This window comes from Polypterus senegalus, chromosome 4, assembly GCF_016835505.1.
Source record: "Polypterus senegalus isolate Bchr_013 chromosome 4, ASM1683550v1, whole genome shotgun sequence".
Classification (NCBI taxonomy): domain Eukaryota; kingdom Metazoa; phylum Chordata; class Cladistia; order Polypteriformes; family Polypteridae; genus Polypterus; species Polypterus senegalus.
In genome coordinates this window covers 67,586,594-67,608,701 of record NC_053157.1, presented here as the reverse complement: position 1 = coordinate 67,608,701, position 22,108 = coordinate 67,586,594, and the positions used below count along the sequence as shown (strand labels likewise).

The 22,108-nt window shown below is 38.1% G+C and overlaps 1 protein-coding gene across 4 annotated transcripts in view; it reads right to left on the bottom strand.

The window, feature by feature from the left end:
* The window catches only part of arhgap24 (Rho GTPase activating protein 24), a 545,551-nt gene that overhangs the window by 100,345 nt on the left and 423,098 nt on the right, over positions 1-22,108 (bottom strand). The window contains exon 1 of one of the 4 annotated variants that reach the window (XM_039750804.1): positions 15,372-15,464. The exons of the other annotated variants lie outside the window; for them this stretch is intronic. The gene's annotated coding sequence lies outside the window, so the exon portion shown is untranslated. Of the gene's footprint in view, positions 1-15,371; positions 15,465-22,108 lie in introns of those variants that run through there. 4 annotated transcript variants of the gene reach the window in all.

Genomic DNA, 22,108 nt, shown 5'->3' with positions numbered 1-22,108 from the left:
GGAATTACTGAAATAAATCAACTTTGTCATGATATTCCAATTTTATGACCGGCACCTGTATATATGAACGCACAATAGTTGTAACTTAGTAATGAACAAACATGATATTTATGTTTCTTCTTTAAAATAACATTGAATTGCAAACACTGAACTTAACTCTGACATAATGGAATCGCAAGTAACTCTGTTTTAATGTGCTGCACCATGCCACCCGCTGCACACCAGCTGTTTGGTTTAAACACCCATATTCCCAATTCTGCTGTATGCAAATTTGAATGGCTCTGCCTTTCTTACATTGCTGACCCCAAATATGCAATGCATATTTGTTTCTTTGAAAGGCAGAGACATCAGTTAAGTTTCATATTGCTCCTCATTGCTCTCTTCTAGGATTTTGGAAGTGCAATCAAACGGTTAACTGAGCAAGTGTAAATCTTATCCTTTACCCTTACCTCTGCAACTCTGAAGTGTCTGTCTTGACAGGGAAAGGTCTTGACCACTCGACCAATCAACCAGAGGGGAATCTGGGAAGCTGGTGATCAATAATCATAAGTACACTCCCCACAATAATGTCCACTGAATGTTTATTCCACTTCCACGCCACCTGTGGTAATGAACTTTCTAGTCACCCCTTCAGTAATACTTTAAATTTGGAGTAACTGGGTCTATATCCACTACATTGGAGGACACATATCCTAAAGGTTTACTATTCAAAATCCCCTCTACCTCAATGAGTATGGTCTGGAGTACATCCTCCGTCACGGCTTGCAAACCAATTACAGTGCGGAGTGCTTGTTTTACCAATTGTATCTTACTTTCCCATGCACCAACAAAATGAGAAGCACTTGGTTGGTTAAACCAAAATATATTTTTTTGTTTAGCTAAATATGGCTGCAAATCAGGGTTTAGACTTGCAAAGGCTTCTCTAAGATCTCGCTCCTCACCATGAAAGTTTGTACCCTGATCAGACAATAGTTTATACAGGGTACCTCTTCATGCAATAAACCTTCTTAACGCCATCAAAAAGGTATCGGTATCAACACTTGTAATAAGGTCTAATTCAGGGGTGCCCACACTTTTTCGGTTTGTGAGCTACTCTTAAAATGACCAGGTCAAAATGATCTACCTACATTAAAAATTATATACAGGTATATACTAGCAAAATACCCGCGCTTTGCAACGGCGAAGTACTGCCTTAAAATCTTTATTAAGAAGAAAATTACACCTTTTTAAACTGAGGGAAAATATACCAATAATTATTTGTTAAGGATCTCTTTGTATACCACATTGTCAGTTCGGTCCTCCGGTTGTAATATGACCAAGCTGTGCACTGAGCTTACTCTTGAGCATGCAACACACACTTGGCCATGTGAAAAGTAATCTTGCCTCAAATCAATATGAACCTTTTGTAGGGTCTGTCCCTGAGACTTATTAATTGTCATCGGGAAGCAGACCCTTACTGGAAATTGGAAGCATTTAAATTGAAATGGGAGATCAGAGGGCATAACAGGGATGCAAGGAATAAATACTCTCTCCCCTGAGCCACTGCCAATAATAGTTGCCTCAATTAGGTTCTTTTGCAGACACGTGACCGGAAGTCTCGTGCCGTTACAAAGTTTCAGTGGCTGTAACTTTCTCAGGAACATTATTGGTGCCCACCCCTTCAAAATGAGATTATGCTCAGGAGTGCCTGGAGGATTCAGAGTGTGGAGAAACTCGTATATACATATATATATACATATATATATATATATATATATATATATATATATATATATTATACATACATATATACATACATATATATATATATACATACATATATATATATATATATATGTATATATATATATATATATATATATATATATATATATATATATATATATATATATATATGTATATATATGTATATATATATATATATGTATATATATGTATATATATATATATATATATATATATATATATATATATATATATATATATATACATACAGTGGAACCTCGGTTTACGAGTAACTTGGTTTACGAGTGTTTTGCAAGACGAGCAAAAAATGTTAATAAATTTTGACTTGATAAACGAGCGATGTCTTGCAATACGAGTAGTATGGATACACTTTGTCTGCTGAGCGTCATCTGATCACAACTGAGCTGATGGTTCTTTTCTCTCTCTCCTTATCTCACTCGCTTGCTTGCCCAGCGCGTCTCTCTCTCTCTCTCTCTCTCCTTATCTCGCTCGCGCCCAGCGTGTCTCTCTCTCTCTCCTTATCTCGCTCGCTCGCCCAGCGTGTGTCTCTCTCTCTCTCTCTGGCAATAGTCTCCTATTCTCCGTCTGAGTCTGTGTGCCTCACTCATATAGTCAACATCCGTACGAGCGTATACTGTTTACTACAGCATTGTGACTGTGTGTGTGTGCGCTGTGAAGTGCGAGTCCCCATCTTGCTCCCCAAAACACAAAGCTGAGTCTCAGTACTTTAACACCACCAGCTTTATTCAGCTTGAAACAGCAACAGCGCTGTTATTTATTGTAGCGGGATCTTTATAATGTTCCTTTTATGACCCATTGACGACAGGCACTTATAGCATGTCTGCGATCTTCATGGATACGCTTATACGGCGAACTGCTACAGCGCTGGGAGACTGCGATTGCTTTGGGACGCTCTTCCGCGTGTCGTCCCATTGGGTGGAACCCCACATGAGTTTAGAAACTCACACCAGCCATGAAGTGCAGGTTAATTTATATTATGTATTTTACTTTATATTTTGTATTAATCATTTTTATATGAATAGTTTTGGGTTGTGGAACGAATCATTTGAGTTTCCATTATTTCTTATGGGGAAATTCGCTTTGATATACGAGTGCTTTGGATTGTGAGCACGTTTCCAGAACAAATTATGCTCGCAAACCGAGGTTCCACTGTATATATTTACACACTGAATATACTTTACACATAAAATATATGTTGTTGTACCTTGCATAACTGAATAACCTTTATGGCACAATAAGAATTCAATACATTTATGGTCACTACAGTATTGGATTTAATAGTCTTCATGTGGGAAAAGGCTGACTCGCATAAATAATGCAGTCAAGGAGCTTTTGAATTCAGCCGAGTGAAAAATGACGGCCGTCCGATTAACTGCGATTTAAGTTCCCTCTCCTTTCTCTTTCTCATATTGCTTTTCAGAAGGAAGTCAGTTTCGTAGTTTTTATGAACAGTTTGAAAGTGCCTTTCCACATTTTCCTCCTTTGGAATAGCAATGATAGATTGACAGGTCAGACAAACGCACTTCGATTGTGACATTGTGAGAAAAAAAAAATCCTCTTCCAATTCCACATTAAGCCCATACCCTCCCCAAACAATCTTCTTTTAAATCCCTTCTTTAGTCAATATAAATTGGAAGGCTAACTAAATCACAGCCGGAGTTTTGCAGTAGCTCATGCGTTCGTTTGTGCGTGCCAGATGACCAGTGTGTTAGAAGAAAAGAGATCTTAGACTGGCCGCCCTGTATGTCAAACAAGTGGCAAATGCCATAGGGAGGATATATGAAAGACTAACGTTTAAAAAAATTTTTTTTGGAATGCAACGCGATCTACCTGCACTAACTTTGCGATCTACCGGTCAATCGCGGTCAACACATTGGGCACCCCTGGTCTAAACGTAAACATCTAGTGGCAAAAAATTATACCCCATCTCTTTTCATAATGCCTTCCTATTTTGATATGAAAGTGTCCAAAACAGTCCATACCAGTACTATAGAAAGCAAGTTTAAATACTCTAAGGCTAGCAGGTGGCAGGTCTGTCATTTTGGCAATGACAGGTTTAGCCTTCCACTTTCTACAGTCATGACATGTACGTTGGGGTTTCCAAATGGCTCCTCTGCCCCTTAAAATCCAGAAATATCTTCTTAATTCGGCAAAAACCCATTCAGGCCCTGAATGGCATAACTTACTATCACAGTCTTGAATGATCAGTCTGGTGACAGGATGATGAGGCTCTAAAACTATTGGGTGAATAGTGGCAAACTACAATCCTATAGTATGACGCAGTCAACCTCCCATTTAAATAAGTTGACTGGTCTGGTCAAATTCTGGTGATAAATTATGCAAACGGCTTGTTGCAGGCACTGTCCTCTCATTTTTCAACTGCATGTACTCTTGAAGGAAATTGTCTTGTGCTCTTTGGAAAATCTGCAATTCTGCCACTTGGTAGTCTGCTGCTCTCAGTGATCCCTGCGGCTCAGCATCTGCTCTTCTGCTTTGGAGTAGTGATACTGACACCACAGAAGGTGTCTTTACGTTGTTCTGACTTATCTCCAGAGGGTTCAGTAGGTGGTGCATCTGGCCACTCAGATTCAAGCTTAAAAAGGAAAGAAAAGCCTTGGATAAATTGGTTAGGCACAGACAGCTCAGCCAAGGTTTTTCCTCTGGTCAGGTCATCTGCTGGATTGCAGGTAGAGGGTACATATCTCCAGAAACAGCTCTCTGTGAACTCCTGGATCGCCGATATTCTAGTCCCAACAAACACTTTAAATTTACATGACTCTGAGACTATCCTAGACAGTACAGTTGTAGAGTCAGATAAAAGGATTATTTGATGGATCTCTAACGTAAGCTCAGATTTAAGAAGTCTAGCTAGCTGAACTCCATTAAGGGCCACACACAGTTTGAGTCTAGGTATGGTATGCTGGCATTTAGGGGCAACTCTGGACCTGGCCATTATGAAGGAAGGGTATATACTTCTGTGTTTATCTTCTGTGTGCAAGTAAGAAACAGACCCATAGGCCTTTTCTGAGGCATCTCAAAAAACATAAACCTGTCAAGTGGAGGTATGAGTGTAAATACCAGGTGGGGTAGAGCACCTTGGTATAGTTATACTAGTTAAGGTTGGGAGCTCTCCTTCCCAGTGTTGCCAAACATGCAGCAAGTCAATTGGCCGCTTTGTTTCATTCCAGTCCCAATGCTTTTCCCACAGCTGCTGGATGAGCACCTTTGCTCTTGTGGTATAAGGAAGTATGTGTCTGAAGGGGTCAAACTGGCGGGGTAGTACCTTGTATATGTCCTTGTATATGTAGCACATAGTAGGTATGGCCTACTTTAAAGGGCAATAGGAATATCCCAATCCCATTTCAGCCCTGAGGTGAATTCTTGTACACCTGAACAGTTCTGATATAGCCAAACCTCAGCGCCATTTGAACCGGAGTCTCTGGGCAGGTGTTCAGTTATGCTAGGCATGTTACTGGTCCACTGACAAATCTCAAATCCACCAGCAAACAGATGCTTTCTTAATTTGCCTACCAGCTGCCTTGCTGAAATAGGTGAACATAGGCTCTGCAGTAAATTATCTACGTAATTATCTATGTATAAGTACCTGATATTTGAACGCCTCTGTTGCCAACTTAAGCAGAGCAAACTCACTGGAGTCTTGATGGGTGAAATTAGGTATTGATAGTTGTGGTCCTCTGTAGGAGGCCTCCTGCTTGACTATAGTGACCTGCCGCCCCGTCACATAAGGTGATGTTAGACAGGACTGTTAGGTAGAATCTGGTGCTAGACTGGCATGAGCTAGTCTTTGAGGCCTTGGCATCCAAGTGCGGACTGTACACTTTAAATAGGTTGTCTGAAGACATACTGGTCTCTGTCAAAGGGCTTTGAAAGAGGTAGGAAGTGAGAGCTGTAATTGCTGACAAGCTCCTGACAGAAGTGTTGGACTGGTGGGGGCTCATAACTAAAGGCAGATTCTTGATCTGGTAAGGTGGCTTGCTTGTCAGCCACAGGGCTGACCTTGATATCTCTGCCTATGGCACTGTCCGTTCCCTGATTGGAGTATGCCCTTCAAGCTGCGGGTATTGGAGGAGTGCAGGTTGACTGGGTACATGCAGCATTTATTGTTCTTATTCCTAGGTGAAGACCCTGTTTTTTCCTTAATCTGTAGACAGACTTAAGTATGGGTGAAGCTGGCTGACTTTTTATCATTAACTAACATATCTCTTCTTGAGCTGCCCACAAGTGTTTTATTTGCTCTTTCATGAATAGGTTAGACTGATATAGCTGATGATTCTATTTCTCAAGGCTGTGAATAACTAGTTTATAATCTGGTATTAAAGGGTTATCTTCCTCTTCCAGCAAGAGGCACATGTCTCCATTTCCCTCTGTCCACAAGTCAAATGAATTATATAATTGCTTCCCTTCTTCATATAGACTGTTCTGGTTAATGGAAGATGAAACCGTGTGGTCATAGAGGCTGGCTACTGCAAAATTACCCTTTCTTATTTCTAGCTGTCTCTTCCTCCTGCCTGTGTGCTTATGGCGCTGTGCTGGTTACAGAAGGTATTGTGCCTCGACTGTAGTACTGAATTTCAAAATCCCTTAAAAAGATGTTGAGGGCGTGCATTCTCAATCTAAGCCATCTGGCTCGAAGGACCATAAAATGTGAAGTAGGATACTCACTTGACTCAGGACCCCCATTTAGGATGCCGACTTAGGCTGCTCCATTCGCAACAGCATGTTGATTAAACACACAGATGTATCAAGATGGTTTTCTTTGCACCGTCACAAAGGGAACAAAGACCAGCAAGCATGTAATCTTCAGTATTCTTTATTAAATGATCATGCTGCGGTCAAATAACAAGTTTAACAGTGTAGTAATTGGCATCTGGCCGTTTTATCCTTTCAGATATATGTATAAACTCGTAACAGTCGTAACCTAGTCATGAACAAACATAACATTTATATTTCTCCTTTAAATATAACAATGAATAGCAAAAACCAAACTTAACTCTGCAATAATCGAATCGTAAGTAACTTTGTTTTAATGTTCTGTACCATGCCGCCTGCTGCACACCAGCTATTTGGTTTAAACACCCATATGCCCGCTGCATCTGATCCTGTTGTATGTAAATTTTTCACTCTTTTTTGTGTCCAATGGGTGTTAATCCTTTTCAACAAAGCCCTAACATAACTCTGTTTATGTGATGAAAGGTGGTTGCTAGAAAAGTGTAGTATTTTTTCTGCATAATATATCTTGCGATAAACACTTGTAATTAAACCGGTGTGGCTACCTATTTCAATAGAAATGTCAAGGAAATAGATGTGTCCTGGCCGGTACATAATTCATTCATTCATTAATGAATTCATTAACCAAATGGGAGGCCAGAACAATGACATAAGCAAACTGGCCAGTGGGACAGTTGGTGCCCGGCCAGAATGATATAACAGATAGACCAGCAGAAGTCGAGAATCGTTTGGTCCCTCATACACTAGGTGGTAGTGGTCCTGGGTGGTAACCCAGTCAGAACACCTGCAGGGATGCTTGGGAGTTGGAGTCCAGAAGTACATCCCTGTTGGGGACCCTGGGTAGCTTTAGAGGGAGGACCTCCCTACTTTTTCTAGAGCCTGGAAGTGCTTCCCAGAAGTGATGGCACCACTGCCTCACTTCAGTTGAGTCAGAGTGGGTGGGGGGAGGAAGCCAACAATCAACTGGAGGAGAATAGGGGGAAGAACTGATTAACATTTTGATTTATTGTGGCTAATTACTGGAGAAAGGATTCTGGAGAGGTGCTTTTTATGAACACATATCTTTTTTTTTTTTACATCAATGTGTGTTGTATTGCTTTGTGTGCATTTTGGAGCTTACAGGTGACCCTGGTGGTCACAGCACACATACATACACACGCACCCACACACACACATATCTATATATATAATTCACTAAGGGCACGAAAGACACTGAGCGCAAGCAAGACACTGAGGGCACGCAAGACAGTGAGCGCAAGCAAGACAGAGCCCCGACCGCCAACTCTAAGACCATGGGATAAACTCGACAGAGCCCCGTCCGCCAACTCTAACCCTCCTACCGTGTTATGGGATACGCACGATAGAGCCACTATGCCAACTGTAACCATCCTCCCGAAATCTAGCGTCGCTCGAGGCACGCAACAACTCACCAAAGACAGCCTCAGTCACTTTCGTCTGTGCAAAAGTCCATATGCACCTCTGAGCCACGTTGACTTTACACCGCACACAAGACAGAGAGCCACGATCGCCAACTCACAGAGCCCCGCTCACCAACTCTAACTAAGGGCAAGCAAGACAGAGAGCCCCGCCCACCAACTCTAAGACCATGGGATATGCACGCATTTAGTGTATAAATGGATATAAATAATTGCATGCAAAGGATTTGCCAAAATCTGTTGTATGTAAACGATACTGTTTAAAACATTATTGTTTTTTTAATCAGAAAACCCGGTTTCCACATCTACCTGTATTAGTTTAAATGGCACTTTTCCACTCGCAATAGGGCGGACGCGCTAACTTATCGTGTCGACTGGGCAACGCAGTGAATGCCGCGTCTATCTATATATGTCTATGTTTTCCGTAGCCTGCTACAGGAAGGTACTCTCTCGACCATTGGCATTGGTTTCGCTCCTTGCTATTTTCGTTATACTGCGACGGTGGTTTCCTAAGCCTTTGTTACACTGAATTCCTTTCTCACCGTTTTTCGTTCCTATTCTTACACTGACGTATGCTATGGCGGGCTTCGGCTAGTATATATAAAATCTCCATAGGTGTGAACTGCAATCTGATTATTTGAGTGGTCACCCACCAGGTAATGCTGTTATAGAGTACCTGTCAAATAATACAAAGAATACACGACATGTGTTTCACCCTATTTGGGGCTCATCAGGGGTACGCATGTCAGTGCTTGAAGCAAAGCCTGAAACGTTGTGCCATGGTGGCTGGTTCGCTTACTTGAAAGGGTGCACTCCAAGTTGTGTGAAAACATTACATGTGAGGTGACAAAGTGTGGAATTTTTATGTGAGAGATTTTCCCAATTCTGCCAGACTGATTTCATTCTAAAAGGGTAAATATAATTTGGTAAATTCATTTTCAGGTTAATTTGTTTAATTGCTCAGTTTGATTTGTTTACATGGCTGTTTAAGTCATGTCGCAGTTTTGACTAGAGTCTATCTCATCTAGCTTAAGGTGCAAGGCAGGAATAAACCTGTAGCAGGGTGAACACACACTAGGGCCAGTTTAGTATCACCAATCCACCTAATATGCCTGTCTTTGGACAGTGGAAGGAAACCCATGCAGACACAGGGAAAATATGCAAGCTCCACACAGGGAGGAACTGCGACGTGAACCCGGGTCACCATACTGTGAAGCAGCAGTGCTACCACTGTACCAGCATGCTGCCACGTGACTGTTCATATATGATTAAAATAACTCTTGTTTGATCTCAAGTTTTAAAAAAACTTAAGTAATCGTTTTAATACAAAGTAAGTCAGAAAGACTTCATTTTAGACATTTTTAGGTCTATACCATGATATACAGTATATACCATTACCTTCCAAAATCTCTTGATGCTACAGCAGCAGTGTAGTGGATGTAGTGCCAGACTGTGTTAGTAAAGAGGGAGATAACTCCTCAAATTAAGCATTCAATTCATAGATCAGTCTACATCCTCATCCTTGCATTGGGTTGTTGGGCTCACCGACTCTTTATGATTGAGTGTGGAGCTTAACTACAGGACACGATTTCAGACTGAAATCATTGTTGCTACAGATCATGAGAAGCCAGTTGAGGTAGTTTATATAAATAGTTAAGATGCTAACAGTACATCCTTAGAAAACATATTAGGAAGGGCCCACAAGGAAATACCCAGGGACACATCCAGGAAACGTGGCCAGGGAATATCTGGGAATTCCCCAGGAGGAGTTGGAAGAAGCAGCTATGAATAGTTTGGCTTGGTCTATCCCGATTCAGTATGTTGCCACTACAATTTTCACCAGGACAAGTAGAATAAAAGAAAAGTGAACTGAAGTGAAGTAAAATGCAATTAAGTTGTAGCATTCTGGATTATTGTCTAATGAAAGTGTGTTTTGTAAGAAAACTGAACTGAGTTCTGTATAATATGCTAATACTGTACATATTAACACTAATGTACACATTGCTTTTTATTTTGTTTGTTTCATTATGTTCTTGGCAATGACATTCATTTTGTGAACAATGCATAATAAAAATAAGTATGTCATTTTTACATGGTATCATTTAAAATCTTATCAAGGGTAACTTCTAAAGATATAAAACTTTAGTTCTACTATTGTACTAGTTGCTGTTGTCACTCATTCATTGAATTAAACAAACCTGTAAACTATAAGCATCAGCTCCTATTTAGAAGTTTTGGTTTACAATGTGAGAAATGTGATATGATATAGTATTTCTGCATTGTACATATCTTTCTGTAGAATATGTGTTTGTCATCAGAATGAGACATTCAGCACTGTAGTGACTTGGTTTTCATCTCTGAAAATGTAGTTAACAATTTGTATATAGCTAACCAATCTAACATCAATTAACTGATAAAATCTTTATGAAGATCCCATTGTTAAATATCTCCACCTCAAGGACTAGATAAAAAATAATTGTTTTTTTTTTTTATTTATTTATTTAAAAGATGAAGAGGATATAATTTCCATTTGTTCATGTTTCTCTTCCATAAAACCCCCAGAGGGAAGTTAAAGGATATGCGGTTTCTTTAACATTCTACTTCCCAGCATTTCTGCAGTGCAAAGCTCCTATTACATTTAGAACATCTTGCAAGGAATCATTAACCTTCTTTGGTAACTTGATGATGAGCTTTGACTTTGAGATCCTATCGATTCCCTTACACAGACAAGCCTTCAGTTATATAATTTTACTAGGATTCCTTAAGTGAGTTAAGAAAGCTTAAGAATACAAATAACCAAATAGAAATATGCAAGTAAATAAGTAAATAAATGCTTTGTAATTTTTTGTTGTTTAATCTTCTGCAGCATAAAGATTAACATTTAAATAATGCAAATAATCTATTTGGGAATAAACTTCATTTTGAAATAAATATCTCTACAAATAAATAAAAGCTGTCAAAGTAAATCAATAAAAATACTATACCATACATACTACTAAAGTACTTGCACAACTGTATACTACAGACGTTTTCATTTTGACTTGCAATTAAAACAAGCACTCCATGTCTGGACAGTTAGCGAGCTTTTGTTTAGTACAGCAGCTCACATTTTTAACTAAAAAAAAAACAAATAAGAAAGAATTTGCCCTTGCTGCTTAGTAAACAATAATCAATCTGTTAGCTTAAGAGCCAAAAGAATAGATTTTATATCTAAACTTCTTAAGCAAGGTTAGCTTGTGACATGTAATTATGAACCTGCAGAATTTAATTTTGTTAGTAAAAAATGAACAGTCAAACCTGTGATCTACAGTTTAATTAAAAAAATAACACTTTATTATAGAACATAAGGCTTCTACATGGCTGGTTATGCATAATGTATAGTGTAAAAAAAAAAATTAAAGGACAAAGAAAACAAATCCGTATTGGAATTGGCCAGTTCTTGTAATGTGAAATCGGTGATCGATATCTACCCTAAAAAACCTGATCAAAGCATTCTTACTTCTAACCTACGTGAGGATTATGTTACTGGTTGTGTGCGGCACCCTACTCACACTGCACAGTCTTTCCTAATCTCACCATTAAACTGATAACAATTGTCATAGCTAGGCACCCTTTGCTACTACCTTTTGCCTGGGAAGTGCTGTGGTCTTACGGCAGCACTTCATATCTTCTTCTTAATATTAGTAAGTGGTCAGGCATATACAGTCCAGGCTCTGTTGCCCGCACTCTAGAGTATAAGAAAACTTTTCTCCTATCCTTACAACATGTTACTTTCAAACCTTTGCTTTCACCAGTTTCTCACAATGGCATTCAGGTGTGCTTTTCATAGGTTTAGTTGAAACTTATGCCGGATTTAACAAAATAAAATTTTGAATATTGCGCATAATTACTTCACCACCTAAATGCTTTGCAACATACTTCTATACTTTTTCTTTAACACAAAACAGACATATTTATATTAACTACCTTAGAATTACTAATAAAATGTAAAAATACACATACCTTTTACAACTCCACACTTAACAGTACTATCAAGTCAAGTCAAGTTTGGGAGCATACACTGGTACAGCACATTGTTGCACCCACTATATGATGAAACACCTCGGGATCCTGGTTAGCAACCCCCACATACAGATGCGGTCCACTCTCTGGAAATGACACTCTATCTGCCGCAGCCAGGTGTTACATGGGCGATCCCTTGGCCTGGTCCAGCCACTCAGGTCCCCAACAATGAGGATCTTATGAGCTGGATCAACCTCGTGCAGAAATGCGCCACAAGTCCTTAGTGCTATAACTAACGCTCCCTCACAATGCAGGTAATGTGCCTCATTCGGGACTCCATGAGCAACCGCTCATTAGACACAAAGTCAAACCAATGGTACCCAAGGATTTTCCAGAGAGATACAGTATCAAAGGATACTCTCAGGTCACTGGATAGCGTCCATGTCTCGCAACCATATAGCAAGACAGGAAGCACAAGGACTCTAAAGACTTGGATCTTCGTCCTTTTGCATAGATATCTGGAGCGCCACACACCCCTTTCCAGCGAACCTCATGACCCCCCATGCTCTTCCAATCCATCTACTGAATTCATAGGAAGTGTCACCAGAGACATGAATGTCACTGCCAAGGTAAGTACTGTAAACCTCTCGACAAGGTTGACACTCTCTCCGCAGACAGACACACTGCTGATGGCTGTGCCCAAGAGGTCATTAAATGAGTACTATTTCTATGTCTACAACTATGTCTACCTTTTTTCAGAAGGTCAGCATCTGGGACCAAATTACATGCTTTCACCATGCACAAATGCATTCAAATATTTCAGAAGGAGTGTTGTGTTAAAGCAAACCATTCTTGAAAAAAGGCAACAAAAAAAAGAGACTGTTAATGACCGTAAAGCATGAAGTGACAACCAGTAGCGGAAAGCCTAATGAAGGGATGAGTGCAAATTTGAATTTTTTACTTCAAAAAGTCATTAGTACAGCAGTAAAAAAAGTTGGCAAGAGGTACCTCAATGCTTGCCTACAACCTTTTGTGAAGCATGGTAGTGGCACCATTGTGTTTGTGGGTACAAGTCAGCCAACAGTGTAGGATATCTGGTCAAAACCTAAAGTCTAATGACTGCTGAAAAACAAAGATTGTGATTCATTATACTGCATCTTTGAGAAAATGCTTTATAGGCGATAACTTCAACATAATGACCTCAAACACATTGTAAAGACAATTAAGTCCTAATTGGAGTGAAAGTCTGCAGGAAGAACACTAATAGTTTGGACACCTCTGAGCCACAACCTTCAAAGTAACTGAAGCTGCGCAGGACATCTTGAACAGAAACAAAACCAAAAATCACCCAGAATCAAAAGAAGTGTAATAGTAAATCTGCTAATATGGCAAGCCAAATTAACATTTAGAGATATCTCAAAATGAATTTTAAGATATCTGGAAATGCATTTTAGATATCTCAAATTGAATTACAGATATCTAAAAATGCATCTATTTTAAGATATCTAAAAAGGACTTTAGATATCTTAAATGCAATTCGTGATATCTCAAAATAGGTTCCTGTGCATTTCAAGATATCTCAAAATCACTTCCTGTAAGATTTCTAATTCTTTCAATGGGACTTCCTGTCTATTGTAAGATATCTCAAAATGTATTTAAGATATTTTGAAATGCACAGGACGTTATTTTAAGATATCTCGAAATGTATTTGAGATATCTTAAAATGTCCTGGAAGTTATGCTGAGATATCTGGAAATGCATTTCAGATATCTCAAAATTAATTTGAGATATCTTAAAATGAGTGGGAAGTTATTTTAGGATAGCTAGAAATATAATTAAGATATCTGAAAAAGCATTTAAGATAACTTAAAATTCACTGCTGTTTGAGATATCTAAAATAAATTTTTAGATTTCTAAAATTAATTTCATGATATCTTAAAATGGGTCTCTGCTCCATTTCAGATATCTAACAATGTATTTCAAGATATCTCAAATTGTATTTCAAGATATCTAAAATGCATTTTAAGATATCTTTAAAAGGACACAATTATTTCAAAATATCTCAATAGCATTTTCAGATATCTAAAAAACAATTTAATATATCTGAAATATATTTCCACATATCTCAACATCACTTCCTGCTCATTTCAAGGTATCTCAAATACATTTTAAAATAATAAACAAGAAGTCCCATTGAAATAATTGGCAGTTTTACAGGAAATGATTTTGAGATATCTTGAAATGCATTTAAGATACCTGAAAATTCATTTGAGACATTTGAATTAGACAATTATTTTGAGATATTTGAAAATGTATTTGAGATATCTTGAAATGCTTTTAAATTATATCTCAAAATGTATTGCAGATATCTTAAACTGTGAAGGAAATTATTTTAAGATATCTCAAAGTGAGTTTCAGACATCTTAAAAAGTAAATTTCATTTTAAGATATCTGAAATTCATTTTGAGATATCTCTAAATGTTAATTTGGCTTGCCATTCTGCTAACAAACTTGGAAAACATTATAGAAAAGTGTACAAAAGTGAATTGCTTCAGTTCTGAATTCTAAGTGAGGCCACAAAAAAATTCAGACCACCATACTTGTAAAAGTACACGGCATTCTTGCCGATTTTTATTGTGTCAAGGTTTATTTGTGCTTATTCTAATATTATATAGTGCTTTCACAAGGAAATAAACATTTACTATCTTGATTATTAATTAAAAAAAAATCAGGTGTCAAAATATGTTGACATAGTGCTATCTACTGTAGATAGATAGATAGATAGATCTACATACTGTACATATACTGATGTGTGTGAACACTGACAAGCACCACAGTTTTACCCCTTAAAGTCCCGATTGTACCAACCTCACCTTTCTACCTTTTCATATTCAACGCACGCATTTCAACAGCCTAGTAGGGACAATAATCAAACAAATGACAACACTGTACAAAGTACGATCACTGCTCAGTGTATATCTAAATCTTCGTGAATAAAAACAACTCGATATGAAGTCCCGGTCATTACGGTGGTCATTCTTAGACTTTCAATGAACGATTGCTCGCGTTATGTTTTTGTCATTGTGAAACTTATTGCGCATAACTACCACCTAAATGTTATGCAGCATACTTCCACACCTTTGCATAAATAATTAATTTAATAAAATTAAAACTGTAAAATATATAGCACCAAGCTATGTGTATGACGGGTGACAAATTACATTTATTACGGTGTGCTTTTCCGGGCTAATCTCTTTCCTTTTCTGCATTACAGCATTTACATTTCAAAATATAACATCGTAGATATAACATTTTGCAAAAAGACAGTGAAGAAACTTTGCGTTTGCGAAACAGGTGAAGCGCCCAGTCTCTCAACCGCACCAGCTCTCCTTTTCTCGAGCCTTTTTTTCTCCTCACCTCAGTGAATTTTCTGGATTGATCTCGCGTTTTTTGTTAATCTCTCCTTCTTTCCCCCACTCTCTCTCTCTCTCTTACTCCCTCTGGCTCCAGTCTGTCGCCTTGAAACGCTGGCACGTCTGCGGGTCGGCACTCAGTAGAAGAGTACAAGGCGCCGCAGTGTCGAGTCGGGCTGCTTTTGCGTTCCGTGTTGTGAGCTTTTGAGTACCGCGCCGAGCCGAGCTGCGCCGTTCAGCCCCTCTCTGCAGACGACCAGCGAGACGCGTCAGTATACTAACTCTTTACAGCCATTAGCGGTCTCTCCACACGGTGCCCACGATAATGTCTTCTTTCTGCCAGTTAGCCTAACCAAAGCAGCTGCTTTGAAACAATGGTAAGTCCCTCCTCGGTGCAGGATCACTGGCTAGCCTAGCCAGATATACATGCTCAGATAATTGTATAGGTGGGGGTTAGCAGACTGGGTAGATTTTTCCCATTTAATTTGCAAAATCCTTTTGTAAACACGAACTACTTTATTTTATAAAGTCATTAAAAATGAATGTGTAATCCAGCTGCCGATGTAAAATGCCAGTTGGCGAATTTAGCTGCAATATAAAGACATGTTGGTAAGTACCAGTTTCATGTCCACCGGCAAACTGTTTCACGAACATGATCAGTTCTCCTTCTTTCAGCTTTAGACGTTTAATTTTAATTAACTCCATGTTCAATTTTTACCCATCCTGGGCATACTTAGAACATAACTATGTGGCTGCAGGCATGACAGGTATGTGTGGGGAGCATGGGGTAAGATTGTAAATAGGAGCATGCAGGGCAAATTCAATGAAGTAAAACCTTAACTCAGTTACACGATCTACAAGGATCCCTACTGCCCTGTCACATTGTTAATAATTACAGCACTTCACCCAGATTCATGATCACAGCACAATGGTAAATGACGTAGAACCCACAGTCAGAACAAAAAACAACTTACCAGCATCTTACCATAAAAGCATGTCCCTTTGGTTCCCCCCTAAACCTAATAAGTGCTTTGACACTTTAAACTGAAGCCAGTTTCAGTGATGTTCAGCAATTACATTATTTTGCTTAATTATCAGATGCACAAAGGCTAGTGGGTCAATTCAGATAAATTTGAACTTGAAAAGGTGTGTTATATTATAAACTGTTGCTTAGGTAGGCATAAGAAGATAGTAGATGAGTATCAGGGAAACCCACATAAACATGCTGAACATTCAAACGTCACACAGACAGTGATTGGAAAGATTCAAACAAGATTTCCTGTACTTGTAAGGCAGTAATGATATACACTTCATCACTATGCCACCTAGCCATTTTATAATGTATAGAAGAGTACAGAAATGAAAAAAAGACATAGGAGTGTTCATTTCATGATGAAAAATAACTAGTTTGAATCAGAAACATTTTTTCCACTGTATAAGCAGTAGAAAATCTAACCATGAGCAGAAAATAATTTCCTGTAAACAGACTGCAAGGGATAATAACCACGATAAAGCATATGCTCAATTGAAATGAATATATTGGAATGGGAGGTTCAGGTAAAAGATCATCCTAAAACCCTGACATCAAATAGCAATCTTTTTTAAACAATACAGCATATGGATACTGCATCTTCAATAACAATGTGCTTATTGAAAGGCATTGGTCCAACGTAAATAGACAAGGATGAGAGATTTAAAGTCATGATGAAATCGCTGGATCATAGTGCTGTAAGAAAAATTTCACACTTTCCTGAAATTTTAAAAATGCAGAGTAAGTGCTGTGAGACAATATTCACAGTTTACTATTAAAGCCAACTTATGGTAAAGCTGCATATGAGACCGACATTAAACTTAATCAGTTATGAGTGGTGGTTAGTGGCAAATGTTTGTAAAAATCACACAAGAGAAATGATTATCTATTGCCTGAGAGAGGCACTAGAAATCTGTACATTAAAAGAAGGCCAGCATGTGGCAAGGAAAGAATATTTAAGTTGAGAGTTGCCCTTGATTAGTTTCTGTTAAAACTATGCTGACACTTTGCTGTACAAATAGCATGTGTCCTAAGTGAATGGGAGGTTAACTATTGATAAAATGGCTAGTGTTGATTAACATGGAGTATACAAAATAATAATGGCTGTCTAAGTTAATGGTGCAGTTTTGGCAGCCTGTTTCCTATCTTTGTGGAAGTATTACTGTTCATCTTCCTGACTGCTCCCACAGTGATTAGATACAGTCTAATCCTATAATCTAAAGGTTGACTTATGTTCATCCTTCAAGTTTTTTGCAGAGAATGTAGCATGAACTTTATGCAAAATCAAAATATGTTGAGAAACAATCACTTTTCCTATGCAAAATGTCTCGAGAGCACACAAACTGCAACTCATTCTCTAGTACACACTCCCCATCAGCAGGCACCTTCAGTATCCATCTTCCTACACCTTTGAGTAGCGCATATGACAACAAAGCATTGCTACAACACAGCTCTAAAAGACATAAGGGGTGTACAGCACTTTTTTTGTAATGTAACATTATCAAATATTATCAACCTAGGAACAAGGTGAGACCCAGCCATGGATACTAGCCTGTATCAGGGGCTTACTCATACTGGGTCTATTTAAAGTTTCCAATCCACATATCTTTGAGGATGTCAGATTAAAACCAGAGTACAAGGAGGGCACGGAGGAAACTCTACACAGACATACTTCAGATGTAGGATTTGAAGAAAAGTGTTGCTTTTGTCTGTTGCATGAAGTGAGCACCTAAGAGTGTACTCTGGTGACAGTGGTGTCTGTTTCTTCTTTTTTAATATTTGAGATATCTTGTATTTTAGTAATTTACTGTAGGTGCAAATGCCTAAAGAATACTGAAAAGATAAAGAGGAAACAAAAGGGAGAGAAAAAATTCAAAGATAGAGAAAAAAATATTAAAAGACCTTCAAAATCTAAAGCAATGTAAAGTTCTCGGTACAGTCTGCCACATATTGAGGTTGAGGAATCAGATTAAGGCCTTGATCATCTGAAATCTCCTGATGAAGCATCAAATCTAGATCCCAGTGAAGGTGGCAGTATGGCTGCTGATGCAGCAAATCTTAACCAGGGAGGGCCTTGTCTCCATCACCATCCATCATAAACACCATCTGTACTTCAACAGCATTGACACAAACTGTTCTTTTAGCATTATATAGCCAAAGTGTGGAAGATTTCATGGACAAAGTTTCTAAGCTGAGGTCAGCTACTGGGCAATATTAAGTAATACCTGTAACTAACCCATGGGCAGCACGGTGGCGCAGTGGTAGTGCTGCTGCCTCACAATAAGGAGACCTGGGTTCACTTCCCAGGTCCTCCCTGTGTGGAGTTTGCATGTTCTCCCCTTGTCTGTGTGGGTTTCCTCCCACAGTCCAAAGACATGCAGGTTAGGTGCATTGGTGATCCTAAATTGTGCTTGGTGTGTATGTGTTTGTGTGTGTGCCCTACAGTGGGCTGGCGCCCTGCCCAGGATTTGTTCCTGTCTTGCGCCCTGTGCTGGCTGGGATTGGCTCCAGTGGACTACCGTGACCCTGTGTTAGGATTTAGTGGGTTGGATAATGACTGACTGACTGTAACTAACCCTCAGCCATTAGCCGAAGAACAATACAATGCAGCACATTCCCTAATCCCAGCATGGTGGGACTTGTGATATAGGCATAGCCATATGGAAAATGTGCTTTAGCTGTCATCATAAATCATCAGATGGCATCAGACTTTCACCAGCTTTGCTACATTATGATAGCTGTATGTGTTATAATAGGCTATGACGACTGAAAGTGTTGTATGTCCTTGTGTTAGGGCAGAGGGTCCATAATGGGTTAGTATGGATGCTAGGCAGGCCATCATCATTATCTTTTTTATAGAGTTGTTTTGTTTCTTTAATTAGTGATTAAAATACTTAGTTTTCATTCCTTTCCACTCCTTATATATTCAAGAAAAAAATGCACCATTCACCATCCAAAAACATGAGGGAATTTGTTTTATATATTATGGACTTTAATGTTTCCACAATTCTTAAAAGAAATAAATAAAGATTATATAAATCAAACATACACAGAAAAACTTTACAAATTACCACCAAACTGTACAGGTGGTGTGTATGTGTGTGAAAGAGAGTAAAGTTAGGTTGCGATGTGTTGGCACTTATTCTCATCTCTATCTAATCCTACTTTTGCTTTTTCTTTCTTTTGATAAGTAAACAATAACACCATGGTGTTATCTAAAAAGAGTACAAGCTCTTTTTTTTTTTTAGAAAAGTGTAATTTTCATTCACAGTGTGTGTTTGTTACTTTGTTTTGCTTTTGTCCTAGAAACAATAGGTGCCTGATTCTGTGCTTATTTATATATTTTATCTTGTTTGTTTATTGAATTACAATATCATGTGTCCTTTATGTTACTTTTTGCAATGTTATTTTATCTTTTGGGCTGGGGTTAACAAAGTAATACTCTGTATGTCATTGTAAGTGGTTGGTTAAGAGGAATTTAAAGAAACCCACAGAAAAATCGATGGAATGGTACACAAGTGCATCATAAAGTTGTGTGATAACTCTTGAGAGTCTTCAATTTTGGGATGATTAAACTTTTTTCATTGTTCAGTTCAGCTCCTTTTGCCAGTTTTTTTGATGACAGGTTTTTCTCTGCCTAAAAAAGACCTTTACTTCATCTCCTGAGCCATTCATTTTAAACAATTTAATGCAGTCTTCTAAGTCTGGGCTTTATAGATAAGATTTGAGAAGCAGTACTGGGATGACCAACTTATTCTATTAAAACTTTCCTTATATTCCTAGGTCCATTAAATATTCCTGTAAAGGAGGCTAAAGTGCTTTTCATTTGAAAGAGAGTGGTGGGGTATCAAATTCCAAATGAGCACAGGAGGTCACCTAAAAACCAATGCTGAAGATTTTATTTTTCATGCACCCCACTGCAATTCCACCTTATGCAGATAGAAGTTACGGTATAAATTCTTTTACTTTTCTTGCACTATCAGTGCTGAAAAAATTGGACCATGAGACATGTCACTACATACTTAAGGTATTTAATGCATTTATAGCTTTTGGGATGAATATTGGCCTGATATAGCTTAAAGTTGAATTAAGTGGCAATTGATGAAGGAAAGAATCCTTTATGTTCAGTGACATTTAGTCATTTTCAGTCTCTCTCACCGGTCTTGCCAATACTCATTCTCATCCTTCCTTTTGTGTATTAGTGTGCGATAAATCTTACTAAAATTTTCTGCCTGACAGCAAAATGTAATTGTAATCTCAATATAATGTGAGTTTCACATAAAACTCTAAATAAGGACCAGACCTTTGAGAGAGAGAGAAGGGGACACAAGCTCTGTTTTTAAGCTCAGGCTGCTATGCATTCAAGTACAGTATTACCAGTTTGTAACATATAAGATGTTCTGTTTTTTAAACCAATGAACTCCCATTAATCTGTTTAAAAATAATAATTGTAAACAGGATAAGAAATTGAATGCATTTCTTGTTGCCATTTATTGGCTTATTGTTTTAAAAAGATCTAAACATAATGCATGCTCGCAACAAACAAAGATTTAATCTTCTCAAATAAAGCTATTTCCTTAACAATTTGGCCTTGGGTTAACATAAGATGAGTTAAATTGGAATTCTAGTGTGAAAAGGTTACCAACTTTCCAGATTTCCAAAATATTTAGGTACTAATCCAAGCTACCCTGAAACTATTTAAAAAAATTGCTCCAAAAATAACTAGCTTGACAGAACCTTTCATTAAATTTCATTTACTTAGCTTCAATTAGTCAATTAGAACTGATATTTAATAAATAGAAATTTTGAAAGTCTTTTGTTTTTAAGATGCAGTGTCACACCCCCCCCCCCTTTATTTCTGTAGGCAACAAATGTGCTAAAAAAAAAAGGGAACTCCAACAGCAAAAACCCTGTGCTGCTAACTTTCTTTTAAGCTTAACTCTCAGATATTCAAGAGTGTAACTGTTTCATGCAGATAGAAACCTAAAACAATATTAATTCTATCGAAGGCTACATTTAAGGTAGGGTATCACCAAGCAGAGACTGTAATAAACAATGATCTGTAACTCACCACACAGGACAGGGATCACAATACATTTATGTCCAGAAAAGAAACTGAATGCCATCAGCCAAGTACATATTAAAGACATACCAAAAGGATTAAAGGAGAATAATATTTAAAATCCAAGCAAGTCTTAGTCCTTGGAAGCACAATGCCTATACCTTTCGTAATTAGTTGGATAAAGTGGTAGCTTGCTGCAGTTAGAAAATTGATTTTATCAATACATTATTGATATTGATATGAATAAATGATTGTTATTTTATCAATTACGTTATTAATATTTTAACTTTTCAAATAATATCAGTAAGGAGGTGTAATAATAGTTGGAACTTCAGCCCAAATTAAAAAAATACAAATGAGCAATCCAAAAATATAGAATCACACATGTGTGGTAAAGGAGCATTTTGAGGGCTCCACGCAGGTAAATATATGGTTAACCAAGAAGGGAGTGACACATTTACTAATGACTTTTTCCTGTATGGCTTTAGACAGAAGGAAGAAACCATTGAAGACCTCTGATGTCATTTACACTCCATCTTCAAAAGTCCCCTCCCTTCTTCCCAGCCTGCTATAAAAGAGCAACGCAAACCAGAAGTATGTGTTCATATGGAGCAGTATTGTATCCTCAGGAGCAACTTAAACACAACCA